We start from the raw sequence: 18417 nt of genomic DNA, 5'->3' as shown, positions 1-18417 counted from the left end.
TATGAAAATAAAGCAACCTTGAAAAGCAATACAGTGTGTGGTGGTACTTCATGTTACTGTGATATTGAAAGAAATCTGCAATCATTTGACCCAGTCATTTAATCAGTGCAATCATTTAACCAATGATATCCTCAGGAAAATATAGTTTGATATTTTAAAAGATATTCTCTCTCTCCTCAAACTGCATCCCATTATTTTTCACAAAGGTCAATTGTCCCTTAAACGCTGTCTTTGTCTTCTTTCTAGCCCTCTCGTAATTCAGAATGCATGGGGGCTGTTTGAAATGGAAATGGACAGGCGGAACCTGCCTTTGACTCCCGTTACTGTGAGAAAGTGTGTTGTTCCTGGCAGCCCTCAATCCTCCTCTCAGGATCAATAGACCCAAGTAGGGCCCTGTGGTAGACAGGAGAGATGGGGAAGGGGGCTTCAGTCAGTCAGCTCTCTGGGCTGTGGGTAGAGGGTCAGACAGAGAGGATACATGCAGGAAACAGACTGGCTGTGGGTGGCTGGTGATAGTGAAGGATGGCTGATGGGTGAGATGGTAATGAATGGTGGTAGGTGGGGAGGGTGTGGATGATGGCTCCCCTGGAAAACATTACATATAAGTTGGTAAGGCTTGAAAACGCCCTGGGCAGAGTGTGAAGGATGGACAGTGGGAGTATATAAAACACCCTGGGCAGAGTGTGAAGGATGGACAGTGGGAGTATATAAAACGCCCTGGGCTGAGTGTGAAGGATGGACAGTGGGAGTATATAAAACACCCTGGGCAGAGTGTGAAGGATGGACAGTGGGAGTATATAAAACACCCTGGGCTGAGTGTGAAGGATGGACAGTGGGAGTATATAAAACGCCCTGGGCTGAGTGTGAAGGATGGACAGTGGGAGTATATAAAATGCCCTGGGCTGAGTGTGAAGGATGGACAGTGGGAGTATATAAAACGCCCTGGGCAGAGTGTGAAGGATGGACAGTGTGAGTATATAAAACGCCCTGGGCTGAGTGTGAAGGATGGACAGTGTGAGTATATAAAACGCTCTGGGCTGAGTGTGAAGGATGGACAGTGGGGATGTATATAAAATGCCCTGGGAGTGTGAAGGATGGACTGAGTGCCCTGAAGGATGGACAGTGGGAGTATATAAAATGCCCTGGGCTGAGTGTGAAGGATGGACAGTGGGAGTAATAAAACGCCCTGGGCTGAGTGTGAAGGATGGACAGTGGGAGTATATAAAACACCCTGGGCTGAGTGTGAAGGATGGACAGTGGGAGTATATAAAATGCCCTGGGCTGAGTGTGAAGGATGGACAGTGGGAGTATATAAAACGCCCTGGGCTGAGTGTGAAGGATGGACAGTGGGAGTATATAAAACGCCCTGGGCTGAGTGTGAAGGATGGACAGTGGGAGTATATAAAATGCCCTGGGCTGAGTGTGAAGGATGGACAGTGGGAGTATATAAAACACCCTGGGCTGAGTGTGAAGGATGGACAGTGGGAGTATATAAAACGCCCTGGGCTGAGTGTGAAGGATGGACAGTGGGAGTATATAAAACACCCTGGGCAGAGTGTGAAGGATGGACAGTGTGAGTATATAAAACGCCCTGGGCTGAGTGTGAAGGATGGACAGTGGGAGTATATAAAACGCCCTGGGCTGAGTGTGAAGGATGGACAGTGGGAGTATATAAAATGCCCTGGGCTGAAATGGACAGCCCTGGGCAGAGTGTGAAGGATGGACAGTGTGAGTATATAAAACGCCCTGGGCTGAGTGTGAAGGATGGACAGTGTGAGTATATAAAACGCTCTGGGCTGAGTGTGAAGGATGGACAGTGTGAGTATATAAAATGCCCTGGGCAGAGTGTGAGGGATGGAGATTGGTGAGGAAAGAAAACGCCCTGGGCAGAGTGTGAAGGATGGAGATTGGTGAGGAAAGAAAACGCCCTGGGCAGAGTGTGAAGGATGGAGATTGCTGAGGATATAAAACGCCCTGGGCTGAGTGTGAAGGATGGACAGTGTGAGTATATAAAATGCCCTGGGCTGAGTGTGAGGGATGGAGATTGGTGAGGAAAGAAAACGCCCTGGGCAGAGTGTGAAGGATGGACAGTGTGAGTATATAAAATGCCCTGGGCTGAGTGTGAGGGATGGAGATTGGTGAGGAAAGAAAACGCCCTGGGCAGAGTGTGAAGGATGGAGATTGGTGCGGAAAGAAAACGCCCTGGGCTGAGTGTGAAGGATGGAGATTGGTGAGGATATAAAACGCCCTGGGCTGAGTGTGAAGGATGGAGATTGGTGAGGAAAGAAAACGCCCTGGGCTGAGTGTGAAGGATGGAGATTGGTGAGGATATAAAACGCCCTGGGCAGAGTGTGAAGGATGGAGATTGCTGAGGATATAAAACGCCCTGGGCTGAGTGTGAAGGATGGACAGTGTGAAATAAAACCTGGGCAGAGTGTGAAGGATGGAGATTGGTGAGGATATAAAACAGCCTGGGCAGAGTGTGAAGGATGGAGATTGGTGAGGATATAAAACAGCCTGGGCAGAGTGTGAAGGATGGAGATTGCTGAGGATATAAAACAGCCTGGGCAGAGTGTGAAGGATGGAGATTGGTGAGGATATAAAACAGCCTGGGCTGAGTGTGAAGGATGGAGATTGGTGAGGATATAAAACAGCCTGGGCAGAGTGTGAAGGATGGAGATTGCTGAGGATATAAAACGCCCTGGGCTGAGTGTGAAGGATGGAGATTGGTGAGGATATAAAACAGCCTGGGCAGAGTGTGAAGGATGGAGATTGCTGAGGATATAAAACAGCCTGGGCAGAGTGTGAAGGATGGAGATTGCTGAGGATATAAAACAGCCTGGGCAGAGTGTGAAGGATGGAGATTGGTGAGGATATAAAACAGCCTGGGCTGAGTGTGAAGGATGGAGATTGGTGAGGATATAAAACAGCCTGGGCAGAGTGTGAAGGATGGAGATTGCTGAGGATATAAAACAGCCTGGGCAGAGTGTGAAGGATGGAGATTGGTGAGGATATAAAACAGCCTGGGCAGAGTGTGAAGGATGGAGATTGCTGAGGATATAAAACAGCCTGGGCAGAGTGTGAAGGATGGAGATTGCTGAGGATATAAAACAGCCTGGGCAGAGTGTGAAGGATGGAGATTGGTGAGGATATAAAACAGCCTGGGCAGAGTGTGAAGGATGGAGATTGGTGAGGATATAAAACAGCCTGGGCAGAGTGTGAAGGATGGAGATTGGTGAGGATATAAAACAGCCTGGGCAGAGTGTGAAGGATGGACAGAGCTGAGTCAGACATACCACACTCTATAATGTCATTATACCTCTGGCCAACCTGCAATCAATAACCGTCCCCTTGCTGAGCAGAATTCTAATCCTGCACCTCCTTCCTCTTGGTCCTCTAGCACTGGACCATTACACACCACATCCTGCAGATCCTTGGCGTGCTACTCCGTGTATCTCCTGCAAAGGTTAAACGCATGACGTTGGCTTTTGCTGTTTGTTCACTTTTCTTACACCTCCATCTACATTTAGCTGTCCCTCGTTCCACATCACTTCCTCTACCTCATCAGGGGAGCGCTGTCCTCAATAAACAGCCCCCTTTGCCATCACACACACACAAGCATATCACACTCGCAAAAAACATACGCGTGCACACACACAGAGAGAGAGAGAAACACATACGCTCTGGGGTGACAGACTGGCAAGGTCCCAGAGGCGTCATGCCAATAGGATGCACAGGGACACGTGCCCCCTCAGATTTGTCCTGTTTTAAAAAATCTATTTTTGTATTTTAATTTTTTTGTTGCCGTTTCTCTGTAATAACACTAGCCAATCTAGCAATTTTATGAGATTGGTTTTAACTAGACCAGATAGGTTCCCAATCTCCCAACCTCATAACTAGATACCAATAGGCCATTTCAAGCTATCAATCAAGTTAGTGTTGCTAACTTGTCTAACTATCTTTGCTGGCATGCCTGATGGCAAGGTTGGAAGACTTTAGAAAAGCAAGGATTAGATACTAGCCCCATTTATACCTGGCTCTAACTTGCATCCTTTGTCCTGATGTTGTCCACATTCACATTGTAGACAGGTGTAGACAATTAAAGACACATTGTGATCTGATCCCGATCAGATCTTCCTGACCACCTCTGGAGGTAGTCAGACATGCATTGTGTTTGGATATCTTACAAGTGTAGACAAATCATTTAAATTATCATTATTGTGTTGGGCCAGTAACAGAAAGCTTGCTGGATCAAATCCCCAAGCTGACAAGGTAAAAATCTGTTGTTCTGCCCCTGTGCAAGGCAGTTAACCCACTGTTCCCTGCGCTGAAGACTGCGCTGAAGACGTGGATGTTGATTTAGGAAGCCCCCGGCACCTCTCTGATTCAGAGGTTAAATGCGGAAAATACCTTCAGTTGAAGGTATTCAGTTGCACAACTGACTAGGTTCCCCCCTTTCCCTTCCCTTTATTCCCCCCTGTAAATCATTGACAGGTGGCACCACTGACTAGGTTCCCCCCTTTCCCTTCCCTTTATTCCTCCCTGTAAATCATTGACAGGTGGCACCACTGACTAGGTTCCCCCCTTTCCCTTCCCTTTATTCCTCCCTGTAAATCATTGACAGGTGGCACCACTGACTAGGTTCCCCCCTTTCCCTTCCCTTTATTCCTCCCTGTAAATCATTGACAGGTGGCACCACTGACTAGGTTCCCCCCTTTCCCTTCCCTTTATTCCTCCCTGTAAATCATTGACAGGTGGCACAACTGACTAGGTTCCCCCCTTCCTTCCCTTTATTCCTCCCTGTAAATCATTGACAGGTGGCACAACTGACTAGGTTCCCCCTTTCCCTTCCCTTTATTCCTCCCTGTAAATCATTGACAGGTGGCACAACTGACTAGGTTCCCCCCTTTCCCTTCCCTTTATTCCTCCCTGTAAATCATTGACAGGTGGCACAACTGACTAGGTTCCCCCCTTTCCCTTCCCTTTATTCCTCCCTGTAAATCATTGACAGGTGGCACCACTGACTAGGTTCCCCCCTTTCCCTTCCCTTTATTCCTCCCTGTAAATCATTGACAGGTGGCACCACTGACTAGGTTCCCCCTTTCCCTTCCTCCCTTTCATTCCTGACACCACTGACTAGGTTCCCCCTTTCCCTTCCCTTTATTCCTCCCTGTAAATCATTGACAGGTGGCACCACTGACTAGGTTCCCCCCTTTCCCTTCCCTTTATTCCTCCCTGTAAATCATTGACAGGTGGCACCACTGACTAGGTTCCCCCTTCCTTTCCCTTCCCTTTATTCCTCCCTGTAAATCATTGACAGGTGGCACCACTGACTAGGTAAATCATTGACAGGTGGCACCTGACTTCCCCCTTCCCTTCCCTTTATTCCTCCCATGTAAATCATTGACAGGTGGCACCACTGACTCCCTGTAGACAGGTTCCCCCTTTCCCTTCCCTTTATTCCTCCCTGTAAATCATTGACAGGTGACACCACTGACTAGGTTCCCCCTTTCCCTTCCTCCCTTTATTCCTCCCTGTAAATCATTGACAGGTGGCACCACTGACTAGGTTCCCCCTTTCCCTTCCCTTTATTCCTCCCTGTAAATCATTGACAGGTGGCACCACTGACTAGGTTCCCCCTTCCCTTCCCTTTATTCCTCCCTGTAAATTCCACCACTTTTCCCCCTTCCCCCTTTATTCCTCCCTGTAAATCATTGACAGGTGGCACCACTGACTAGGTTCCCCCCTTTCCCTTCCCTTTATTCCTCCCTGTAAATCATTGACAGGTGGCACCACTGACTAGGTTCCCCCCTTTCCCTTCCCTTTATTCCTCCCTGTAAATCATTGACAGGTGGCACCACTGACTAGGTTCCCCCCTTTCCCTTCCCTTTATTCCTCCCTGTAAATCATTGACAGGTGGCACCACTGACTAGGTTCCCCCCTTCCCTTCCCTTTATTCCTCCCTGTAAATCATTGACAGGTGGCACCACTGACTAGGTTCCCCCCTTTCCCTTCCCTTTATTCCTCCCTGTAAATCATTGACAGGTGGCACCACTGACTAGGTTCCCCCCTTTCCCTTCCCTTTATTCCTCCCTGTAAATCATTGACAGGTGGCACCACTGACTAGGTTCCCCCCTTTCCCTTCCCTTTATTCCTCCCTGTAAATCATTGACAGGGGCCACCACTGACTAGGTTTCCCCCTTTCCCTTCCCTTTATTCCTCCCTGTAAATCATTGACAGGTGGCACCACTGACTAGGTTCCCCCCTTTCCCTTCCCTTTATCCCTCCCTGTAAATCATTGACAGGTGGCACCACTGACTGATTGCATCAATATGTGTCTTACAATAAATCAATACATTTTATTTTAAAAGAATAGCTATGAAAATTAGCCTAAAAAAAGGGACTAGGAAATCTTGTCTCAATGCAGACACAGTGGATGGATAACAGACTCATTTTAATACCAAGTGTATAGACTCAAGACTAATTCCTTAAGAGGTATGCTTAGATATGCAGAAACATTTACATATTTTTTTACATAGAATTAAACATAATTATTATGGCTCTAGATTTCAGGAAAATGCGGTTTCGGGTGTTTGATACATTTTTTAAAATTCAACTTAAGGATGGGGTGGTCTAGCTTCCCTCCAGGGACAACCCCCCAGCCATCCTCACATAGTCTGTGCCCCCTCAGGTGTTTGGGGTGTATGACGTCCCTGCAAAGTCCTGTCCCTTTCAGCAACTAAGGCAATGCGTGTGTGCCTGAGTTCACACAGAGAGATGATGACCTCACCAGGGGACAGCTCTCTGTTCCTTCCCTCTCTTCTGGAGACCCTCCAGTTACAGCTTGTGATGCCCTATTCAGATGTACGATGCTGGTTCATTGTAGGTTATGATAGCAAATCATGCGCTGATTTCCACAGCGGGAGTGTGGCTCGCATGTCAAGTCGGAGCCAAACACAGACACACACGCTTTGGCTGCGACAGCATAAAGCAGCTAGCTCTCCCGGCTAATTAGACCGTAAAACACTTCTCTCCGCTTAATAGAACCCCATGGAAATATACAATGACGTAGAGATGGGGATATCATGCAACATATTCTCCATGAATACGACAGATGGCAGGCCTGGAATTGTACTTTATACAGTATAAATGTCAGAAAGATTGAAAATGGTCTGTTTCCTACAGAAATAAATAACTTGTTTATTTTTGGAACATTCCCTATGGCTGGGGGGCAGTACTGAATAGCTTGGATGAATAAGTTGCACAAAGTAAACAGCCTGCTCCTCAGTTGCTAATATATGCATTATATTATTAGTATTGGATAGAAAACACTCGCAAGTTTCTAAAACTGTTTGAATGATGTCTGTGAGTATAACAGAACTCATATGGTAGGCAAAATCCTGAGGAGAAATCAAAACAGGAAGTGAGAAATCTGAATTTGGTATGTATTCACCACATTTCCCATTGAAATGATGTTGCACTTCCTAGGGCTTCCACTAGATGTCAACCGTCTATAGAAATTTGAATGAGACTTCTACTGTATTGTGGGACTGAATGCGAGCAGAATGGTGTCTGGCAGTCAGCCATTTTCTGATCATGTGCATTCCTCATGGTATCCACTTGCGTTCCATTGCTCATCAAGACACAAAGGAATACTCCGGTTGGAACTTTATTGAAGCTATATGTAAAAACATCCTAATGATTGATGTTTCTTCGACCTGTAATATAACTTTTTAAAGTTTTTGTCCGACGTAATGACGTAACGCTGACCAGAATGAGCGTTTGGATATGTATACCAAACACGCTAACAAAAGGAGGTATTTGGACATAAATAACAGACTTTATCGAACAAAACAAACATTTATTGTGGACCTAGGATTCCTGGGAGTGCTTTCTGATGAAGATCATCAAAGGTAAGGGAATATTCATCATGTAATTTGTTTGTTTATGTTGACGCCAACATGGCGACAATTTTTCTGAGCGCCGTCTCAGATTATTGCATGGTTTGCCTATTCCGTAAAGTTTTTTTGAAATCAGACACAGCGGTTGCATTAAGGAGAGGAATATCTATAATTCCATGTGTATAACTTGTATTATCATCTACATTTATGATGTGTATTTCTGTTGAATGATGTGTGAATGTAACGCGCCAATGTAAACTCATTTTGATATAAATATGAACTTTATCAAACTAAACATACATGTATTGTGTAACATTAAGTCCTATGAGTGTCATCTGATGAAGATCATCAAAGGTTAGTGATTCATTTGATCTCTATTTGTGCTTTTTGCGACTGCTATCTTTGGCTGGAAAAAATGGCTGTGTTTATTGTCGTTTGGTGGTGACCTAACATAATCGTTTGTGGTGCTTTTGCTGTAAAGCATATTTGAATAGGACACTGTCGTGGGATTAACAACAAGATTACATTTAAAATGGTATGAGATACACGTATGTTTGAGGAATTTTAATTATGAGATTTTTAATGTTTTGAATTTGGCGCCCTGCACTTTCACTGGCTGTTGTAATATCATCCCGTTAACGGAATGTCAGCCCAAAGAGGTTTTATCCACCTTGTCATACACTCAAATGCCACTCCGAACTCTGTTAATAGGCCTAATTTCCCTTGTTAACATTTTAATTGGCTACCTTTTATCGTTTTCTAGATCGGGTCGACCCAAGCTATGTTACTGCTCACTGCCCCTGAAATCTCCATTAAACATGACATCAGTATCTGTCATCATAAAACCACTGCTATTACTACCTCTAATGATCCTTATGGCTGTCCAGTATGGAGAAGATGACTGGCAGAACCTTACACTGTAATCCCCAGGCAGGCAGTGGCTCTGGGAAATGGACTAGTCTTTAGAGAGGGTGCTCTGTTCTGCTGCAGAGTGTTCCCCACTCTTGATGCATCCCAAATGGCATCCTACACCCCTTGCAGTTCACTACTTTTGACCAGGGCCCATAGGAGTGCACTATATGAAATAATAGGGTGCCATTTGGGACACAGCTTCTGTTTGTCCCACGTCCCAGAGCACGGCGGGATGGAAGTGCAGGCCGAGCTTTCAGATGGCACTTTTCGACACAGTCATTGTGGCCTCGAAGCAGCTGGCTGCCTGGCTGGCATTATTGTGGCCCCTAAGTAGCTGCCTGGCTGGCATTTTTTATTTATTTATTTGTTATTTTACCAGGTAAGTTGACTGAGAACACGTTCTCATTTGCAGCAACGACCTGGGGAATAGTTACAGGGGAGAGGAGGGGGATGAATGAGCCAATTGTAAACTGGGGATTATTAGGTGACCATGATGGTTTGAGGGCAAGATTGGGAATTTAGCCAGGGTTAACACCCCTATGTTAAGTGCCATGGGCTCTTTAATGACCTCAGAGAGTCAGGTCACCCGTTTAACGTCCCATCCGAAAGACAGCATCCTACACAGGGCAGTGTCCCCAATCACTGCCCTGGGGCATTGGGATATTTTTTTTAGACCAGAGGAAAGAGTGCCTCCTACTTATTGTGGTCTCTAAGCAGCTGGATGCCTGGCTGGTATTATTGTGGACTCTAAGCAGCTGGCTACCTGGCTGGCATTATTGTGGCCTCTAAGCAGCTGGCTGCCTGGCTGGCATTATTGTGGCCTCTAAGCAGTTGGCTGCCTGGCTGATATTATTGTGGCCTCTAAGCAGCTGGCTGCCTGGCTGGCATTATCGTGGCCCATAAACAGTTGGCTGCCTGGCTGATATTATTGTGGCCTCTAAGCAGCTGGCTGCCTGGCTGGCATTATCGTGGCCTCTAAGCAGTTGGCTGCCTGGCTGATATTATTGTGGCCTCTAAGCAGCTGGCTGCCTGGCTGGCATTATTGTGGCCTCTAAGCAGCTGCCTGCCTGGTCGGCATTATTGTGGCCCCTAAGCAGCTGGATGCCTGGCTGATATTATTGTGGCCTTTAAGCAGCTGCCTGCCTGGTCGGCATTATTGTGGCCCCTAAGCAGCTGGATGCCTGGCTGATATTATTGTGGCCCCTAAGCAGCTGGCCACCTGGCTGGCATTATTGTGGCCTTTAAGCAGCTGGTTGCCTGGCTGATATTATTGTGGCCTTTAAGCAGCTGGTTGCCTGGCTGATATTATCTTGGCCTCTAAGCAGCTGGCTACCTGGCTGGTATTATTGTGGCCTCTAAGCAGCTGCCTGCCTGGTTGGCATTATTGTGGCCTCTAAGCAGCTGGCTGCCTGGCTGGCATTATTGTGGCCTCTAAGCAGCTGCCTGCCTGGTCGGAATTATTGTGGCCCCTAAGCAGCTGGATGCCTGGCTGATATTATTGTGGCCTCTAAGCAGCTGGCTGCCTGGCTGATATTATTGTGGCCTTTAAGCAGCTGGTTGCCTGGCTGATATTATTGTGGCCCCTAAGCAGCTGGCCGCCTGGCTGGCATTATTGTGGCCTTTAAGCAGCTGGTTGCCTGGCTGATATTATCGTGGCCTCTAAGCAGCTGGCTGCCTGGCTGATATTATTGTGGCCTCTAAGCAGCTGGCTACCTGGCTGGTATTATTGTGGCCTCTAAGCAGCTGCCTGCCTGGTTGGCATTATTGTGGCCTCTAAGCAGCTGGCTGCCTGGCTGGCATTATTGTGGCCTCTAAGCAGCTGCCTGCCTTGATTGTGGCCCCTGCCTGGCCGGCATTATTGTGGCTGCTGGCTGATATTATTGTGGCCTCTAAGCAGCTGGATGCCTGGCTGATATTATTGTGGCCCCTAAGCAGCTGCCTGCCTGGTCGGCATTATTGTGGCCTCTAAGCAGCTGGCTGCCTGGCTGATATTATTGTGGCCTCTAAGCAGCTGGATGCCTGGCTGATATTATTGTGGCCCCTAAGCAGCTGGCCGCCTGGCTGGCATTATTGTGGCCTTTAAGCAGCTGGTTGCCTGGCTGATATTATCGTGGCCTCTAAGCAGCTGGCTGCCTGGCTGATATTATTGTGGCCTCTAAGCAGCTGGCTGCCTGGCTGATATTATTGTGGCCTCTAAGCAGCTGGCTACCTGGCTGGTATTATTGTGGCCTCTAAGCAGCTGCCTGCCTGGTTGGCATTATTGTGGCCTCTAAGCAGCTGGCTGCCTGGCTGGCATTATTGTGGCCTCTAAGCAGCTGCCTGCCTGGTCGGCATTATTGTGGCCCCTAAGCAGCTGGATGCCTGGCTGATATTATTGTGTCCTTTAAGCAGCTGCCTGCCTGGTCGGCATTATTGTGGCCCCTAAGCAGCTGGATGCCTGGCTGATATTATTGTGGCCCCTAAGCAGCTGGCTGCCTGGCTGGCATTATCGTGGCCTCTAAGCAGTTGGCTGCCTGGCTGGCATTATTGTGGCCTCTAAGCAGTTGGCTGCCTGGCTGGCATTATTGTGGCCTCTGAGCAGTTGGCTGCCTGGCTGGCATTATTGTGGCCTCTAAGCAGTTGGCTGCCTGGCTGGCATTATTGTGGCCTCTAAGCAGCTGGCTGCCTGGCTGGCATTATTGTGGCCTCTAAGCAGCTGCCTGCCTAGTTGGCATTATTAAGAGTAGTGGAGCGATGAGGAGTGGGTCGTGAGCAGAGGTCACCATGAAGTCACCATGGTGTCTTTCAGACACAAAAGCTGCTTTACCTGACGATCATCTTGCCCTCATCCTGTTGCCGTGCCAACAGCCAATGAAAGGAGACCTCGGGGTTTGGGGAATTCACAAATAATCAGTCATAAGGAACATTGACATGTTATGATACTGTTGATTTATTGGTTGCCACTTTGATGAATGGTCAGAGCAGGAGTGTAGTTCAGATGGTACATATAGAAGGTAGTGAAGGAGGGTGCAGTTATTATGGATACCCTCTATTCAACCTTCCATTGACTTGATACTGGAGGGCTTTAGATCCAGAACTAAATAAGGCCATAACACCGACACAAAAGTAGCACCAACCCAAAGTGTTGGCAGGTAAAGGGTGTAAGAAATTTAGGAGAAATGTTGTTGACGACAGACAGACAGAGAGAGAGAGGGCACCAAGGTGTTCAGCTGTCAGCTTGTGTGAATTTCAGTGAAATCGCTGCTACCTTTTGGACTCTCTCTCCCACCCTCTCTCTTATTACAAATTAACTTCTGGTTCTTTGAAACACTCTCGTAGTCCCTGCTCCCACTTACCTAATCTGAACTAAGGTCCCTATTCAATCAAACCAGAGTTTTCTGAGATACGTTTTAGAAAATCAGCACCTAACTGGTTGAATGATAGGCCAATGACTGCATAATAGCTGCATTTGTAGCAACATATAGAAACTTGGAGAAATGTGGAATCATGGGAACATGATCAAACATGTTTCATGTTCTATGCAGCTTACATAGGGCACCTGAGTGGTGCAGCGGTCTAAGGCACTGCATCTGTGTGCTTGAGACCTCACTACCAATTTAGGCTGTATCACAACCGGCCGTGGTTGCGAGTCCCATAGGGGGGCGCACAATTGGCCCCAGCGTCGTCTGGGTTTGGCCGGTGTAGGCCGTCAGTGTAAATAAGAATTTGTTCTTACATCTATGGGGGCGCTATTTCATTATTGGATAAAAAAAACGTGCCCGTTTTAAGCGCAATATTTTGTCACAAAAAGATGCTCGACTATGCATATAATTGACAGCTTTGGAAAGAAAACACTCTGACGTTTCCATAACTGCAAAGATATTGTCTGTGAGTGCCCCAGAACTGATGCAACAGGCGAAACCAAGATGAAACTTCAAACAGGAAATGAGCAGGATTTTTGAGGCTCTGTTTTTCATTGTCTCCTTATATGGCTGTGAATGCGACAGGAATGAGCCTGCCCTATCTATCGTTTCCCCAAGGTGTCTGCAGCATTGTGACGTATTTGTAGGCATATCATTGGAAGATTGACCATAAGAGACTACATTTGCCAGGTGTCCGCCCGGTGTCCTCCGTCGAAATTGGTGCGTCATCTTCGGCTGCACGTCTTTTTTCAAGCGATTCAGAGGAGAAAGTAGACATCCACGAACGATATATCAATGAAGAGATATGTGAAAAACACCTTGAGGATTGATTCTAAACAGCGTTTGCCGGGTTTCAGTCGATATTATGGAGTTAATTTGGAAAACAGTTCGCCGTTTTGATGACTGAATGTTCGTTTTTTTTTGGTACCCAAACGTGATGTACAAAACGTAGCGATTTCTCCTACACAAAGAATCTTTCAGGAAAAACTGAACATTTGCTATGTAACTGAGAGTCTCCTCATTGAAAACATCCGAAGTTCTTCAAAGGTAAATGATTTTATTTGAATCCTTTTCTGGTTTTTGTGCAAATGTTGCCCGCTAAATGCTACGCTAAATGCTACACTAGCTATCAATACTCTTACACAAATGCTTGCTTTGCTATGGTTCAAAAGCATATTTTGAAAATCTGAGATGACAGTGTTGTTAAGAAAAGGCTAAGCTTGAGAGCTAGCACGTTCATTTCATTTCATTTGCGATTTTCATAAATAGTTAACGTTACGTTATGCTAATGAGCTTGAGGCTATAACTGGATACAGGTTTTTTTCATAGACAAACGTGAACAAAACGGAGTGATTTGTCCTACACAAGTAATATTTTTTGAAAAACTGAACATTTGCTATCTAACTGAGAGTCTCCTCATTGAAGTTCTTCAAAGGTAAATTATTTTATTTATTTTCTTGTTTTTGTGAAAATGTTGCTGGCTGAATTCTAGGCTTATAGCTATGCTAGCTATCAATACTCTTACACAAATGCTTGTTTAGCTATGGTTGAAAAGCATATTTTGAAAATCTGAGATGACAGTGTTGTTAACAAAAGTCTAAGCTTGAGAGCAAATATATTTATTTCATTTCATTTGCGCTTTTCATTAACGTTGCGTTATACTAATGAGCTTGAGGCTATAAATAGGATCCCGGATCCGGGATTGCTCGACGCAAGAAGTTAACTGACTTGCCTTGTTAAATAAAGGTTAAATAAAAAAATAAAAAATACATTTCCATGGACATCTGCTCGTCGAACATCTTATTCCAAAATCATGGTTATTAATATGGAGTTGGTCCCCTTTTGCAGCTATAACAGCCTCCACTCTACTGGGAGGGCTTTTCACTAGATGTTGGAACAATGCTGCTGGGACTTGCTTCTATTCAGCCACAAGAGCATTAGTGAGGTCGGGCACTGATGTTGGGAGATTAGGCCTGGCTCACAGTCGGCATTCCAATTCATCCCAAAGGTGTTTGATGGGGTTGAGATCAGGGCTCTGTGCAGGCTAGTCAAGTTCTTTCACACTGATCTCGATAAACCACAAGGCTCCCTAAATTTTATCAGCATATCGAATGCACGACCTGGGCTGGAATAATTCTGGATCATTGTTACTATAAGTTCTGTGACTCATTCAAAGCCCTCCCTTTCGGCAAATCTGACCACGACTCAATTTTGTTGCTCCCAGCCTACAGACAGAAACTAAAACAGGATACGCCCATGCTCAGATCTTTTCAACGCTGGTCCAAAAAATCTGATTCCATGCTTCAAGATTGCTTCGATCACGTGGACTGGGATATGTTCCGGACAGCGTCAAACAACAACATTGATGTATACGCTGATTCGGTGAGCGAGTTTATTAGCAAGTGCAGTGGTTAGAGCATTTGACTAGTAACCGAAAGGTTGCAAGATCGAATCCCTGAGCTGACAAGGTAAAAAATACAAATTCTGTCGTTCTGTCCCTGAACAAGGCAGTTAACCCACTGTTCATAGGCCGTCATTGAAAATAAGAATTTGTTCTTAACTGACTTGCCTAGTTAAATAAAGGTCAAAATTAAAAATAAAAATAAATTCCCTCCGCAAGGCAATCAAACAAGCTAAGTGTCAGTATAGAGATTCATTAAAAATCCTACAATATGATTTTCTGGATTTTTTTCCCCTCATTTTGTCTGTCATAGTTGAAGTGTACCTATGATGACAATTACAGGCCTCTCATATTTTTAAGTGGGGGAACTTGCTCAATTGGTGGCTGACTAAATACTTTTTTGCCCCACTGTATATACTGTACTCTATACCATCTACTGCATCTTGCCTATGCCGTTCGACCATCGCTCCTCCATATATTTATATGTACATATTCTTATTCATTCCTTTACACTTGTGTGTATAAGGTAGTTGTTGTGAAATTGTTGCATTACTTGTTAGATATTACTGCATGGTCGGAACTAGAAGCACAAGCATTTCGCTACACTCGCATTAATATCTGCTAACTATGTGTATGTGACCAATACATTTGATTTGATTTGATTTAACCATTTCTGTATGGACCTGGACAGTGCACAGGGGCATTGTCATGCTGAAACAGGAAAGGGCCTTCCCAAAGTTTGAAGCACAGAATTGTCTACAATGTCATTGTATGCTGTAGCATTAAGATTCCCTTCACTGGAACTAAGGGGCCTAGCCTGAATCATGAAAAACATCCCCAGACCATTATTCCTCTCCACCAAACTTTACAGTTGGCACTATGCATTGGGGCAGGTAGCGTTCTGGCATCCGCCAAACCCAGATTCGTCCATCTGAATGCCAGTTGGTGAAGTGTGATTCATCACTCCAGAGAACGTGTTTCCACTGCTCCAGAGTCCAGTGGCGGTGTGAGCTTTACACGACTCCAGCCGACGCTTGGCATTGCGCATGGTGATCTTAGGCTTGTGTGCGGCTGCTCGGCTGTGGAAACCCATTTCATGAAGCTCCCGACTAACAGTCCTTGTGCTGCCGTTGTGCTGCCGTTGCTTCGGTAGTGAGTATTGCAACCGAGGACAGGCGTTTTTTTCCACGCTACGTGCTTCAGCATTTGACGGTCCCATTCTTTACACTTGTGTGGCCTACCACTTCGCGGCTGAGCCTTTGTTTCTCCTAGATGTTTCCACTTCACTCTAACAGCACTTACAGTTGACCGGGACAGCTCTAGCAGGGCTGAAATGTGACAAACTCATTTTTTGAAAAGGTGTCATCCTATGAAAGTCACTGAGCTCTCCAGTAAGGACACCCCCAGCATGTCTATTTATATTGTTGTACTTCATATGTTTAGAGCTGATTCTCGCAGGCTCCAGATTGCTTTTAGCTGACATGAGTGCTCCATGGATCCCTCCATCCTTCCTTTGCTCTTATCCCCCTCTCATCCTCTCCTCGGCTCGGTCCTGCCCTGCTGACACTAATGAGAGTCTGATGATGGTAGTGAAAAGACTTCTGCCCCAAAGTCAACGCACAGGGAATAAAGTCCTCTCAGTAGCAGAGCTGAGGCCCCCTCCTTCATCAGGCCGATTAGAGACATGGGTGACCTCTCTCTCTCTCTCTCTCTCTCTCTCTCTCTCTCTCTCTCTCACACTCTCTCTCTCTCTCTCTCACACTCTCTCTCTCTCTCACACTCTCTCTCTCTCTCTCTCACACTCTCTCTCTCTCTCTCTCACTCTCTCTCTCTCTCTCTCTCTCTCTCTCTCTCTCTCTCTCTCTCTCTCTCTCTCTCTCACTCTCTCTCTCTCTGTCTCTCCCTCTCTCTCTCTCGGCATGGGAAACGTATGTTAACATTGCCAAAGCAAGTGAAGTAGATAATATAGAAAAGTTAAATAAAAAATAATAAAAATAAACAATCTCTCGCTCCAGACGGGGTGTCCACGAGGAGGTCTGGCTGCATTCTCCAATGACCCTTAACACGCAGTGTTATCGCTAAGACATCGTGTACTGTGTGTGTGTGAGGGAGGGAGGGAGCGAGTGACTGAGGGAGCATTGTAGCTATATTGGTGGGATGAATTGTGTTCTGCCATAGACATTGTTTCTCCTGCTGTTCCTGCCCATTGTACATGGGTTGAAGCATATATGAGCTTCAGGGCTTTATGGATTTTACATTTCCAATACACACACACACACACACACACACACACACACACACACACACACACACACACACACACACACACACACACACACACACACACACACACACACACACACACACACACACACACACACACACACACACACACACACACAGTGTGTGTCAGGTTGTTGTTAGAGGGGCATCAGGTGAAAGTAAACACACTGCTCCAGCCTGTGGCATCACATGAAGCAGCATGTCTGAGTTGGAACATACAATGATGAAAACGCTAATTCTCTTTGACAAGTCAGTGACAGAGGACACTTGGGATTTGTGCTCGGTACATGTGTTTGGGCTGCGGGTGGTGTTACTGCTGATTAATTCACTGTGTTTATATGCATGACACATTGTATTAAAGGAACAAGCCTGTCCGCAAGCAAAAAATGATACAGGAGTGCATCGCAATGCAACATAAACAAAGCCGTGGGTTTCACAAAATCCGTTTTTCACTCTCTCTCTCTCTCTCTCTCTCTCTCCTTCCTTACCTCCTCTCTTCTCTTTCCCTCTCTCTGCAACGTACCCATCTCTCTCTCTCCTCCCTTGAAGAGTTGCTGTGTTTTCTTCCCTCCTCTCTCCGTTTGAGTGCTTTTCTTGCCTAGTCAGGTTGCAAGCCGTGTGAGTGCAGGATTTGTGTGTGCACATGCGCGCTGGCATCCCACTGTGACTGATCTCATTGTGCTGGTGGGAGAGGGAGGCATGCTGGAAACGTGCTCGCTCCCAGTAAGTGCACAACCCAAAAGATGTCTGTCGACCTTCACAACAGGCTGCATTTCTCTCGGTCTACATCTCTCTTATTCCTCCCTTTATCCCTCCATCTCTTCTCTCTATGTTGTCTGTTGTCCAGAAACCCTGGCCACACTGACTGAGACCTCACTCCTAACCTGTTTACAGTCTCACTATCAAACCTGTTTACAATCTCACTCCTAACCTGTTTACAGTCTCACTATCAAACCTGTTTACAATCTCACTCCTAACCTGTTTACAGTCTCACTCCTAACCTGTTTACAGTCTCACTCCTAACCTGTTTACAATCTCACTAACAAACCTGTTTACAAGCTCACTACTAACCTGTTTACAGTCTCACTCCTAACCTGTTTACAATCTCACTCCTAACCTGTTTACAATCTCACTCCTAACCTGTCTCTCACTCCTAACCTGTTTACAATCTACAATCTCACAACCTCTTTACACTCCTAACCTGTTTACAATCTCACTCCTAACCTGTTTACAATCTCACTCCTAACCTGTTTACAGTCTCACTCCTAACCTGTTTACAATCTCACTCCTAACCTGTTTACAATCTCAACTCAATCTAAACCTGTTTACAAGTCTCACTGTTTACAATCTCAACCTGTTTACAATCTCACTCCTAACCTGTTTACAATCTCACTCCTAACCTGTTTACAGTCTCACTCCTAACCTGTTTTACAGTCTCACTCCTAACCTGTTTACAATCACTCACTCAAAACCTGTTTACAATCTCACTCCTAACCTGTTTACAGTCTCACTCCTAACC

At 45.9% G+C, this 18417-nt stretch overlaps 1 long non-coding RNA gene across 1 annotated transcript; it reads right to left on the bottom strand.

Annotated features, from left to right (window-relative positions):
- Positions 1-94: 94 nt before the first annotated feature.
- LOC135550973 (uncharacterized) lies at positions 95-17473 on the bottom strand. The gene is made up of 3 exons (XR_010457163.1): positions 17387-17473; positions 3320-3458; positions 95-393 (listed from the first exon to the last, which is right to left on the bottom strand). It is a non-coding gene; the product is annotated as an uncharacterized LOC135550973 (long non-coding RNA).
- Positions 17474-18417: the final 944 nt, after the last annotated feature.

The sequence above is a fragment of the Oncorhynchus masou genome, chromosome 12 (genome assembly GCF_036934945.1).
Source record: "Oncorhynchus masou masou isolate Uvic2021 chromosome 12, UVic_Omas_1.1, whole genome shotgun sequence".
Classification (NCBI taxonomy): Eukaryota; Metazoa; Chordata; class Actinopteri; order Salmoniformes; family Salmonidae; genus Oncorhynchus; species Oncorhynchus masou.
The sequence above is the reverse complement of the archived record's forward strand: the minus strand, read 5'-3'. Positions and strand labels throughout refer to the sequence as shown.